Source organism: Hylobates moloch, unplaced genomic scaffold (assembly GCF_009828535.3).
Source record: "Hylobates moloch isolate HMO894 unplaced genomic scaffold, HMol_V3 SCAFFOLD_15, whole genome shotgun sequence".
NCBI classification, from domain to species: Eukaryota; Metazoa; Chordata; class Mammalia; order Primates; family Hylobatidae; genus Hylobates; species Hylobates moloch.
Window position 1 is genome coordinate 92,142,507 of NW_026652290.1, and position 11,173 is coordinate 92,153,679.

Consider the following 11,173-nt stretch of genomic DNA (forward strand, 5'->3'; position numbering starts at 1 on the left):
AGAGACAGAAAGGAGACTGACAATTACCTATAGGACTGGAGAGAACGGGGAATGGGGAGTGGCTGCTAATGGATGCAGGGTTTCCTTTTGGGGAAAGGAAGACACTCTGGAACTAGATAAAGGTGATGGTTGTACAACATTGTGAATGCATTAAATGCCATTTAATTGTATGCTTTTAAAATGGCTTGAGGCCAGGCATGGTCGCTCATGCCTGTAATCCCAGCACTTTGGGAGGCGGAGGCAGGCAGATCACCTGAGGTCAGGAGTTCAAGACCAGCTTGGCCAACATGGTGAAACCCCGTGTCCACTAAAAATAAAAAAATAAAAAAATTAGCCGGGCGTGGTGGCACACGCCTGTAATCCCAGCTACTCGGGAGGCTGAGGCAGGAGAATTGTTTGAACCCAGGAGGCAGAAGTTGCAGTGAGCTGAGATCACACCACCACATTCCGGCCTGGGCAACAGAGCAAGACTCAGTCTCAACAAACAAAACAAAACAAAACAACTTACTAGGTATTTGCCATGGGTCCAGCCCTGTGCAGGCATTAGGGACACAGCAGTGGCCAGGGCAGCCCCAGTCCCTGCCCTCACAGCTTCCTGAGTCCTGCCCATTCCATCTCCTAAGCCTCTCTTCAGTCTGCGCTCCCTCCTTTCACTCTCTTCCCATAGCCCCTACCCCAAGCGGAACCCTTGCCCACTTCCTTGCCCTGGCCTCCTCCCTGGTCCCCAGCCTCTAGCCTTGGCACCTCCAGTCCACCTTTGAGGACCTTGAAAAAGCACAAACCAGGCCGGGCGTGGTGGCTCACGCCTGTAATCCCAGCACTTTGGGAGGCCGAGGCGGGCGGATCACGAGGTCAGGAGACGGAGACCATCCTGGCTAACACGGTGAAACCTCGTCTCTACTAAAAATACAAAAAATTAGCTGGGCACAGTGGCGGGCGCCTGTAGTCCCAGCTACTCGGGAGGCTGAGGCAGGAGAACGGCGTGAACCTGGAAATTGCAGTGAGCCGAGATCGCGCCACTGCACTCCAGCCTGGGCGACAGAGCGAGACTCCATCTAAAAAAAAAAAAAAAAAAAGAAAGAAAAAGAAAAAGCACAAACCTGCTCTTCTCCATCTCCTAAGCCTTCCATGGCTCCCTAGTGCCTTCAGGACAAAGCTGAGGCCTCTCGCCACAGCCTTCATGCTCTGGCAGCTGCACACCTCACTAGTGCTGTCCTGTAGCCTCCCCCTTACCCCAGGAGTCTCCAGGTTTCAGCATCTGCTGGTGCTTCTACGTAGACGCCTGTTCTCCATGCTCCAGTCAGGACTTCAGGACTCACACTTCAGAACTCAGCCCCATGCCCCCTCCTCCAGGAAGCCCTCCATGACCTTCAGGCTCCCACAGTCCCTGGGTCCCCACACCTCACCTCTGCCTGCTCTGGGTCGTCCCTGTCTGGGGACAGATCTGTGTCCCTTACTGGACTGCAAACCTCAGCAGGACAGGGCTGGGGCTGTCTCAGTCACCACTGTGTCCCCAGCTCCCAGCACAGGGCAGACACTCAGGGAATGGGTGCTAAACAGGAAATGAAGGAAGGAAAGAGGCAAGACAGTTCATTCCTTGTGTGGGGAGGCGGAGGGTGAGTCGAGCTGGAAGAGGTCACTAGGGAGCAGGCCACGCAGGGCTTTAAATTCCTTGATAAGGGACAGGCTTTCTTCCAAGAGCTCTGCAGAGCCACAGATAGGTGCTTTTTAAAACAATGAAATAGTTCAAACATTCGGAAAAGTATAGAAGACAAGGTTAATAAACACTTCCGTGCCTACAATCCTAGCCACAGCTCACACAATCATTTGCTCTCTTAGTTCAGGTTTTTGTTGTTGCTTTTGTCTTTAGAGAAAGGGTCTCACTCTGCTGCCCAGGCTGGAGTGCAGGGGCGTGATCATGGCTCGCTGCAGCCTTGGACTCCTGGGCTCAAGCGATCCTCCCACCTCAGCCTCCCAAGCAACGGGGACATCCTGCTAATTTTATTTTTTAATTTTTTGTTATAGATGGGGTCTCGCTATATTGCCCATGCTGATCTGGAACTCCTGCTCCTGACCTCAGGTGATCCTCCCTCCTCGGCCTCCCAAAGTGCTAGGATTATAGGCGTGAGCCACCGTCCACTGCCCTGATTTTTGTTTTAAAGAACAAGCCAGGCGCGGTGGCTCACGCCTATAATCCTAGCACTTTGGGAGGCCGAGGAGGGAGGATCACCTGACGTCAGGAGTTCGAGAGAAGCCTGGCAACATGATGAAACCCTGTCTCTACTAAAAACACAAAAATTAGCTGGGTGTGGTGGCGGGTGCCTGTAGTCCTAGCTACTTGGGAGGCTGAGGCAGGAGAATCGCTTGAACCCAGGAGGCGGATGCTGCAGTGAGCCCAGACTGTGCCACTGCACTCCAGCCTGGGCAACAGAGCGAAACTCCATCTCAAAAAAATAAAAAAAAAATTACAAATGCATGCAGCCTCCTCCTGCCACCTCTCCTGGTCCCACTTGCTCTGGCCTTCTCTTAAGGAATCCAGCATCCAGAATGAATGTGCTGTCTACCCGTCCTAGTAGATTTTTATCCCATGCTCCATAGACCTGTATCCAGAAATAATAGACTGTTTTACATGGTTTCAAACTCTCTATAAACGGTATCACACTATTTGTATCTTGCAATTGCTTTAAAATTTATTTTTTTGCTCACATTATGAACTTGTGAGAATTTATCCATGTCTAGCCATACAGCTCCAGTTCATTTCATCGAAGTGCTATGTAATATTCCACTGTATGAACTGCGTAAAGGGTCAGATGTTCACTCGTTCTCCTATTGCTGGACCTGTAGCTTGCTTGTCACCAGGACAGGGTTCTGAGCAGGTCAGGACAGGGTCAGGATTATGCAGACGTGCGGGGGTGGACAGGAGGCCTGGGAAGAGGGTGGTGTGCAAAAGGCCTGGGTTGCCTAGGCTGTGGGTAAGAGCACCCCTTTCCATGATGGGGAGGCCCCTTCTTTCTTCCCCTGTTTCAACCCCTGAGCTGCTGCTTCTCAACCCTCCAGTTCCTAGAAATGCTCTCGGACCTCCTTCCAGCCTCCATGGGCCCCCGCCCCGCCAGGAGGCAGTCACCATGACAACCCCTTGCCTGGAGCCCCCATGGCTGTGTGCAATAGATACTCCCCCATGCACACACATTATTTACACACTCACTTCTCTTTATTTTATTTTATTTTATTTATTTTTTTTTTTGAGACGGAGTCTTTCTCTGTCCCCCAGGCTGGAGTGCAGTGGCGCGATCTCGGCTCACCGCAACCTCCACCTCCTGGGTTCACGCCATTCTCCTGCCTCAGCCTCCCGAGTAGCTGGGAATACAGGCGCCCGCCAACACGCCCGGCTAATTTTTTTGTGTGTTTTTAGTAGAGACGGGGTTTCACCGTGTTAGCCAGGATGGTCTCGATCTCCTGACCGCGTGATCCGCCCGCCTCAGCCTCCCAAAGTGCTGGGATTACAGGCTTGAGCCACCGCGCCCGGCTTATTTTATTTTATTTTTTTCAGATGGAGTCTCGCTCTGTCACCCAGGCTGGAGTGCAAGGGCGCGATTTCAGCTCACTGCAACCTCCACCTCTAGGGTTCAAGCGATTTCTCCTGCCTCAGCCTCCCAAGTAGCTGGGACTACAGGTGCCCAACACCACGCCTGGCTAATTTTTGTATTTTTAGTAGAGACGGGGTTTCACCATATTGGCCAGGCTGGTCTCGAACTCCTGACCTTGTGATCTGCCTGTTTCAGCCTTCCAAAGTGCTGGGATTACAGGTGTGAGCCACTGCGCTCTGTCCTTCTCTTTTATTTTTTAGACAGTCTCACCCTGTCGCCCAGGTTGGAGTGCAGTGGCGTGGTCTCGGCTCACTGCAACCTCTGCTTCCCAGGCTCAAGCAATCCTCCCACCTCAACCTCCCGAGTAGCTGGGACTACAAGTGCAAGTCACCACACCTGGCTAATTTTTGTATTTTTAGTAGAGATGAGGTTTTGCCCTGTTGCCTAGGCTGGTCAACCCCGGAGCTCAAGTGATCCACCTGCCCCAGCCTCCCAAAGTGCTGGGATTACAGTCATGAGCCACCACACCCGGCCTTGATTTCTCTTTCGTCCTCTGAACTGGCATCCACATGCCTCATCCCAAAATGGCTCCATCATCCCCCCTCCACCCCATAACTGTCTCCATCTTCCTCTCAAAATTTCAGGCTCGAATTTCCCTCCGATTGAAGTCAACCTTGCCCAGACTATACATCTGACTTTCCCCCACCTGGCTTCAATATCGCCTCCAAACTGGATCCAACATCCCCAAACCTGGCTGCAACATTTTCCCAAAACTGTCTCCGACGTCCTTCCCCTTCCTGGCTCCAACACCCGCCTCTGCAAACTGGTGCTGACATCCTGCCCCCTCCAACCCTCCGTCTGCCTCCCAGTGCCCAGCCCCTGACTCACTTCCGAGGCATCCCTCAAGCCCCCAGCCTCTCGGGCCCGCAGGATGTCTTGGCCACCAGAGCTTCCCTCTTTGAGCCCCTCCTCCTCTTCCTCACTGCCAGCCTTTTCCCTGGAGTCCCTAACCTTCTGCAGCGGCCCTGACCTCGGTTTGCAGAATCCATCACCTCCAACGCTCAGTGTCTATATTAGAGAACTGTCTTTCTGTATGGCATGTCCCCAAGCCCAACCCCAACCAGTGCAACCCCAATCCACTCCTTGACCCCAAACACAATCCCGTCATCAGCCCAGCCCATTGCAAGCTCATCCACATCTGCAATCCCAACCTGATCTCGGTCTCTCCTGCTTGATCTCAATCCCCACCTGGTCCCTGTCTCCCATCTCCGAGACCCCGTCTCTTGGGATAGAACAAATACTCAATCCTTCCTGGCCTCAGTCTTCCCACTCAGACTCGCAGGACATTCGACCCAATGTCATCTCATCTCTCTTCTCCTTTGGTGGCGCCAAGGTTTCCAATGCTCCCTTGCACCCTTTCTGGACCCCGCGAGTCCTCAGATTCTCCCCTGCACCCTCCTCTCATTCTCATCTCCTTTCTGCCTTCTCACCAGCACCCCCCTGGAGTCAGGCCCCAGATTCTCTCTTTGCCCCCAGCCTCTGCTGGGTTCAAGGCACAGGCTCTCATCAGCTCTGGTCCAGTGCAACTCAGGGCAACTCTTTTTCCAGAAGGGCTCCCAGTGGGAGGTGGGACCCCTTCCCCCTGTCCCCAGCACACTCACCTCTGTCTTCCTGCCCGTCCTTCTGTTCTCGCTGCTGTCCTGTCCCCAGGCTACTTCAGCCAGGACTGCTGAGAGCTTGGATCTGAGTTGGGGGGGTGCTCGGAGGAGGACAATTTCCTGTCAGGAAACCCCTCCCTCTCTGGGGCCAGGGGCGGGAAGGACTCATTATCTGTCTGCCCTTTTAGGCCAGGCTGCGGTTGGGCTGGGAAGGCCGAGGCCCACAGCCGGGCCCCCACCCTCACCCTCGCTCCAGGCCGGAATCCACCCACGCCTGCATGCTCTTCACGCCTCCCAAGGTGACAACACCATCCTGGGCGCCCCAGGGAGACACCCCAAGCTGGACTCCAGCCCAGAGCTGCTCTCCAGCATGGGCAAGCCCCGAGGCCTTAGAATGAGAACTGGGGGGCAGGCATGCATCTCTCTAGAGTTCCCTGCCAGGGGCTGAAGACCAGGAGGGAAGTTTTGCTGGGCCCAAGGGCTGGGGAGGGGCACCTACAGAGGAGGGCACTGGACATGGCTTTGGAATTGTGGTTCTCTTTGTTTAAAAGCCCCTGTACCCAGGTCTCTGCATGAGGCCCTCCTTTTCATCATCCCAGTTCCAGCCCCACGGTCTCTTCCTCTGTTCTCCACTGTCCCATCTCACAGAAGCGTCACTCTGTTTCGTCAATTTATTTTGCTTTTTTTTTTTTTTCCTGAGACAGAGTCTCGCTCTGTCACCCAGGCTGCAGTGCAGTGGCGTAACAATAGCTTACTGCAGCCTGGATCTCCCAGACTCAAGAGATCCTCCCACCTCAGCCTCCTGAGTAGCTGGGACTACAGGCATGTGCCACCATGCCCAGCTAATTTTTGTATTTTTTGTAGAGACACGGGTCTCACTAGGTTCTCCAGGCTGGTCTCAAACTCCTGGCCTCAAGCCATCCTCCTGCCTCGGCTTCCCAAAGTGCTGGGATTACAGGCATGAGTCACCGTGCCCAGTCTGTCAATTTCTTTATTGCACCTTCTACAATCTGAAATTATCAGATGCAACTGGATTCCTTGCAGGTAAACTCAGCAAAGCTCACTTTGTTGATCCTGTTCATCTTTATAAGCCTAGCTGTGTGCCTGGCCCTCAGTAGTCAAGATTTAAATGGATTTAAATTAATTTAAATGAAGCTGAGGGTCGGAGGTGGGTTTGGAGATGGACTTCCTGCTAGAGTTGGGATGCCAAGTGAAGTGAGGGCTGGGATTGGAGCTGGTGCTGGGTGGGGTTGGGTATGAGAGTCAGATGTACTTTAAAAGGCTAGGGCCATGTGTGGTGGCTCATGCCTGTAATCCCAGCACTTTGGGAGCCAAGGCAGGGGGATTGCTTGAGCCCAGGAAATCAAGACCAGCCTGACAATATAGCAAGACCCCGTCTCTACAAAAAAAATTTTTTGTTTAATTAGCCAAGTGTGGTGGCACGCTGTAGTCCTAGCTACTAAGGGAGCTGAAGTGGGAGGATCACTTGATCCTGGGAGGTGGAGGCTGCAGTGAGCCATGATCTCGCCACTGCGCTCCAGCCTGGGTGACAGAGAGAGACCCTGTCTCAAAAATTAAGAAAAAAAAAATTTTTTTTTTTAAATAAATAAAACTGGGCTGGCTGTAGTGGCTTATGCCTGTAATCCCAGCACTTTGGGAGGCCAAGGCGGGTGGATCACTTGAGGTCAGAAGTTTGAGACCAGCCTGGCCAACCTGATGAAACCCCGCCTCTACTAAAAACACAAAAATTAGCCAGGTGTGGTGGTGCATACCTGTAATCCCAGCTACTCGGGAGGCTGAGACAGAAGAAATTGATTGAACCCAGGAGGCAGAGGTTGCGGTGAGCCGAGATTGCGCCACTGCACTCCGGCCTGTGCGACAGAGTGAGACTCCATCTCAAATAAACAAACAAATAAATAAATAAATAAGATAAACTGTGTTCAAGTGCTCAGGCACAGCCCGAGGGGGATGCGTGATCACTGGCCTAGGCAAAGTCCAGGCTGGGATCAGGGTTGGGGTCAACATTAGGATCTGGGGCTGGGCTTAGGGATCACAGCTCCCTCCTGGATCCAAGGGTTAAGATTCAAAGGTCTGAATGCCCCAGTTGAAGGAGTGAATTCACCAGACATAGGTTGTGGGGGAAGGGCTAGCTGGGTGACCAGGTTGGGAGGCAGAGGAACAGGCCTTGCCCCCCAGCTCGGCCTCTGCACTGCAGACCCGTGGTCAGCAGTGGCCCATCATGTGCTGGGATCGTGCAGGATTTCCACCCCGCCTTATTTATTTATTTATTTATTTAGAGACGGAATCTTGCTCTGTCACCAGGCTGGAGTGCAGTGGCACGATCTCTGCTCACTGCAACCTCCACCTCCTAGGTTCAAGCAATTCTTCTGCCTCAGCCTCCCGAGTAGCTGGGACTACAAGCACGTGCCACCACGCCCAGCTAATTTTTTGTATTTTTTTCAGTAGAGACGGGGTTTCACTGTGTTAGCCAGGATGATCTCCACCTCCTGACCTCGTGATCTGCCCGCCTTGGCCTCCCAAAGGGCTGGGATTACAGGCGTGAGCCACCTTGCCCGTCCCCCGCCTTTTTAAAAATTATTTTTATTATTTTAATTTAGAGACAGGGTCTCACTATGTTGCCCAGGCTGGTATCGAACTCCTGGGCTCAAGTGATCCTCCCGTTCTGGCCTCCCAAAGTACTGGGATTACAGGTGTGAGTCACCGCGTCCAGCCCCCTTTTTAAAATTTATTATTATTTTTTATTGAAATACAATTCACATACATAAGATTCACCCTTTTCAAACAGAGTCCGGTAGGTTTTAGTATATTCACAAGGTTGCAGCAAGCGTCTCCACTATTTAATTCCAGAACATTCTCATCACCCCAAAAAGAAACCTGGTATCCATTAGCAGTCACTTCTCATTCCCCAGCCTCCAACCCCTGGCAACCATTAATCTACTTTCTGTCTATGGATTTGCCAATTCTGAATATTTCATATGAATGGAAGCATACAATAAGTGGTCTTTTGCGTCTGACTTCTTTCGCTAAACATGCTGTTTTCTTTTTTTTTTTAAGACGGAGTCTCACTCTGTCGCCCAGGCTGGAGTGCAGTGGCGTGATCTTAGCTCACTGCAAGCTCCGCTTCCCGGGTGCACGCCATTCTCCTGCCTCAGCCTCCTGAGCAGCTGGGACTACAGGCGCCTGCCACCGCGCCCGGCTAATTTTTTGTATTTTTAGTAGAGACGGGGTTTCACCGTGGTCTCGATCTCCTGACCTCGTGATCCGCCCGCTTCGGCCTCCCAAAGTGCTGGGATTACAGGCGTGAGCCACTGCGCCCGGCCACATGCTGTTTTCAAGGTTCATCCACTTTGCAGCCTCCCTCTCTGTAAGCCTCAGTCCCCCCGCATCTGGGAAATGGGGTGGGGACGCTGTTTGGGAAGGGAGGGCAGGGGTGGACCCTGGAGTGTGTGGGGCGCGTGTAGGGAGGTGATCGGCTGCCCCCGTGTGGTGCATGGTAGAACTGCAGCTTTCAACGCCAATGCAGGGAACGGGCTGGGGGCGCTCACCCCTCTAGCCTACCCCCAAGACCCCCACTTTCACCCTGCAGCGTCCCTGGGATCACAGTAGGTCTAGAACACTACCCCGAACTCCTCCCTCTCTGCCACTGTCCCTGAGGCTCCTCGGGCCATATTTGCCAAATAGTAATAATAATGTCCCCACATATGAATTTTGAATCTGGTCCTCTGTGAAGCACTTTACTCAAAGATTCTCAATGATTTGTTAGCAGTAATAAAATAATAAATAAATATAAACAAATTGACAAAAATAGTGGCAGCCTGAGGTTGCTGCTATTATTATTCAGAGACAGGAAACCACAGCGGTTGAGAGAGGGTCCAAGTTCTGGAACTTGGGAGCACTTGGATTCAAATCGTAGCCCTGCCACTAATTTGCCATGTGACCTTCAGTGTGTGACGTTTCTCCCCTCCTTGGGCTTCTGTTTCCTCATCTATAAATGGGATTGATAAAGATGCTCCCTACCTCCTGGGGTGGCAGAAAGGAGAAACTGCTCAGAGCCTGGCACAAGGGCAACTGCCACGAGTCTATGTTGCTGATAGTATCAAGCAGTGCTGTGCTGCTGACTTTCACAACCAGCTTTTGGCTGAGTGCAGGGTAGTCCCAGCACTCTGGGAGGCCGAAGTGGGAGGATCGCCTGAGCCTGAGAGTTGGAGATCAGCCTGGGCAATATGGCTACAAAAAATTAGCTGGGCGTGGTGGTGCACACCTGTAGTCCCAGCGACTCGGTGGGGCCGAGCTGGGAGGATTGCTTGAGCCCGGGATGTCCAGGCTGCGGTGAGCCATAATCGTGCCACTGCACTCTAGCCTGGGTGATGCAGTGAGACCGTGTCTCAAAAACAAAACAAAGAAAAGCAAAACAAAACACCCCCAGCTCTCTGCATGTGGGGGTGGGGAGCCTTAATTTGTAGCATTTGCCAATTTCCATGGTGTAAATATTCCCACCATGGCTAATTTCAAGCTACCAAGGTGATATCACATGGCATTTTTGCCCTCCATTATATAGTAATTTTACTGTGCAGCTACAATAGACGTAAGTAACCTCAAGATCACAGATAATGGCAAATGTAGTAAGATAATTAGGACGTGATGAGTATGTATTACTTGTACCTTTAATATAATTTAATTGTATGTTTGCATAATTTAATTTTTAATAATGGCTGTGTTTAACAACCAGTTCCAAAATTCCTGAGACATAACAATCAGCTCGCTCCAGCCAGATCCAGCACACTGCTGTTTCAGAAGGGGAAACTGAGGCTCAGGAAAATAAGCCTCAGACGAAGGCAGGGCACAGACCCCTTCCCAAAACCATGTGACTCCCAGGCCAAGACTGTGTAATGCCTGTCTTTCTTTCATCCCACCCTGGTCCACAGAGCATGGATGGTCCCCACAGCGCTGTGTGGCCTCCGAGAGGCTCTTGTCCTCTCTGGTCTCAGTCTGCCCGCATGGGGAGTGGCTGTGCCCTGCAGGAGAATAACTGCACAGGGTTCCTTCGCACCTGCCAGTGAGCAACACACGGATTCTTCCTCTCACTTTACAAACTAGGAAAGTGAAGCCCAGAAAGGGCAAGTGCTTGCCCCGGGTCATACAGGTGGACAGAGAGGGTCCCCACACCCCAGCTGGGGTGCAAAGGAGAGGATGCTGCAGCCCCAACCTGGGGGTCTGGAGCTATGTGGGTGGGTGGAGGCAGCCTGACTAGGGAGGTCATTGAGCCCTCAGCAGTGGCCAAGCCCTGCACACCATCCCCTTCACCCACCCCACCCTTAGGCCTCCGAGGGGAGAGCTTCCCCCGCCCCCACCCCCACCCCCCCCGCCAACTGGGGAGAGAATGGGCCGGGGGGAGGGACAATGTGGGCAGCGCCGCTGGGGGCTTCTCTGGCTCAGTCCCTTTATCTCCATCTCTTCACAGATCTCTGCGTCTCTGTATCTCTTTGTCTCTCCCTGTGTGTGGGGGGGTCTCTCTCAGTCTTTGCCCCTCTGCGTCTCTGGGTCTCTCTGTCTCTGTCTCCCTGCGTCTCTCCCTCTCTGTCCTCTGGCTCTCCGTTCATCTCCTTGCGCCTCTCTCTCCACCCTTTTGTAACTCGTCTCTCTTTGTGTCTCTCTATCTCTACGTCTCTCGATCTCTCTCTCTGCGTCTCTGGCGGTCTGCCTCGGCCTCTCTCTCCCCTTCTCTCCTCTCCAGTGCGCCTCTCCTCTCAGGCGAGAACACGCTCCCCGCCGACGCGCCCAGACCCGCCTCCGCCCCCAGAGCCCCCGGCGCCCCGAACCAGCCCGGGCCTGCGCCTTTAAGGGCCGGCGGCGGGGGGCGGGGTCCCAGCGCCCCGCCCTGCCCGCCCCTCCCCCTGACGTCCCTTC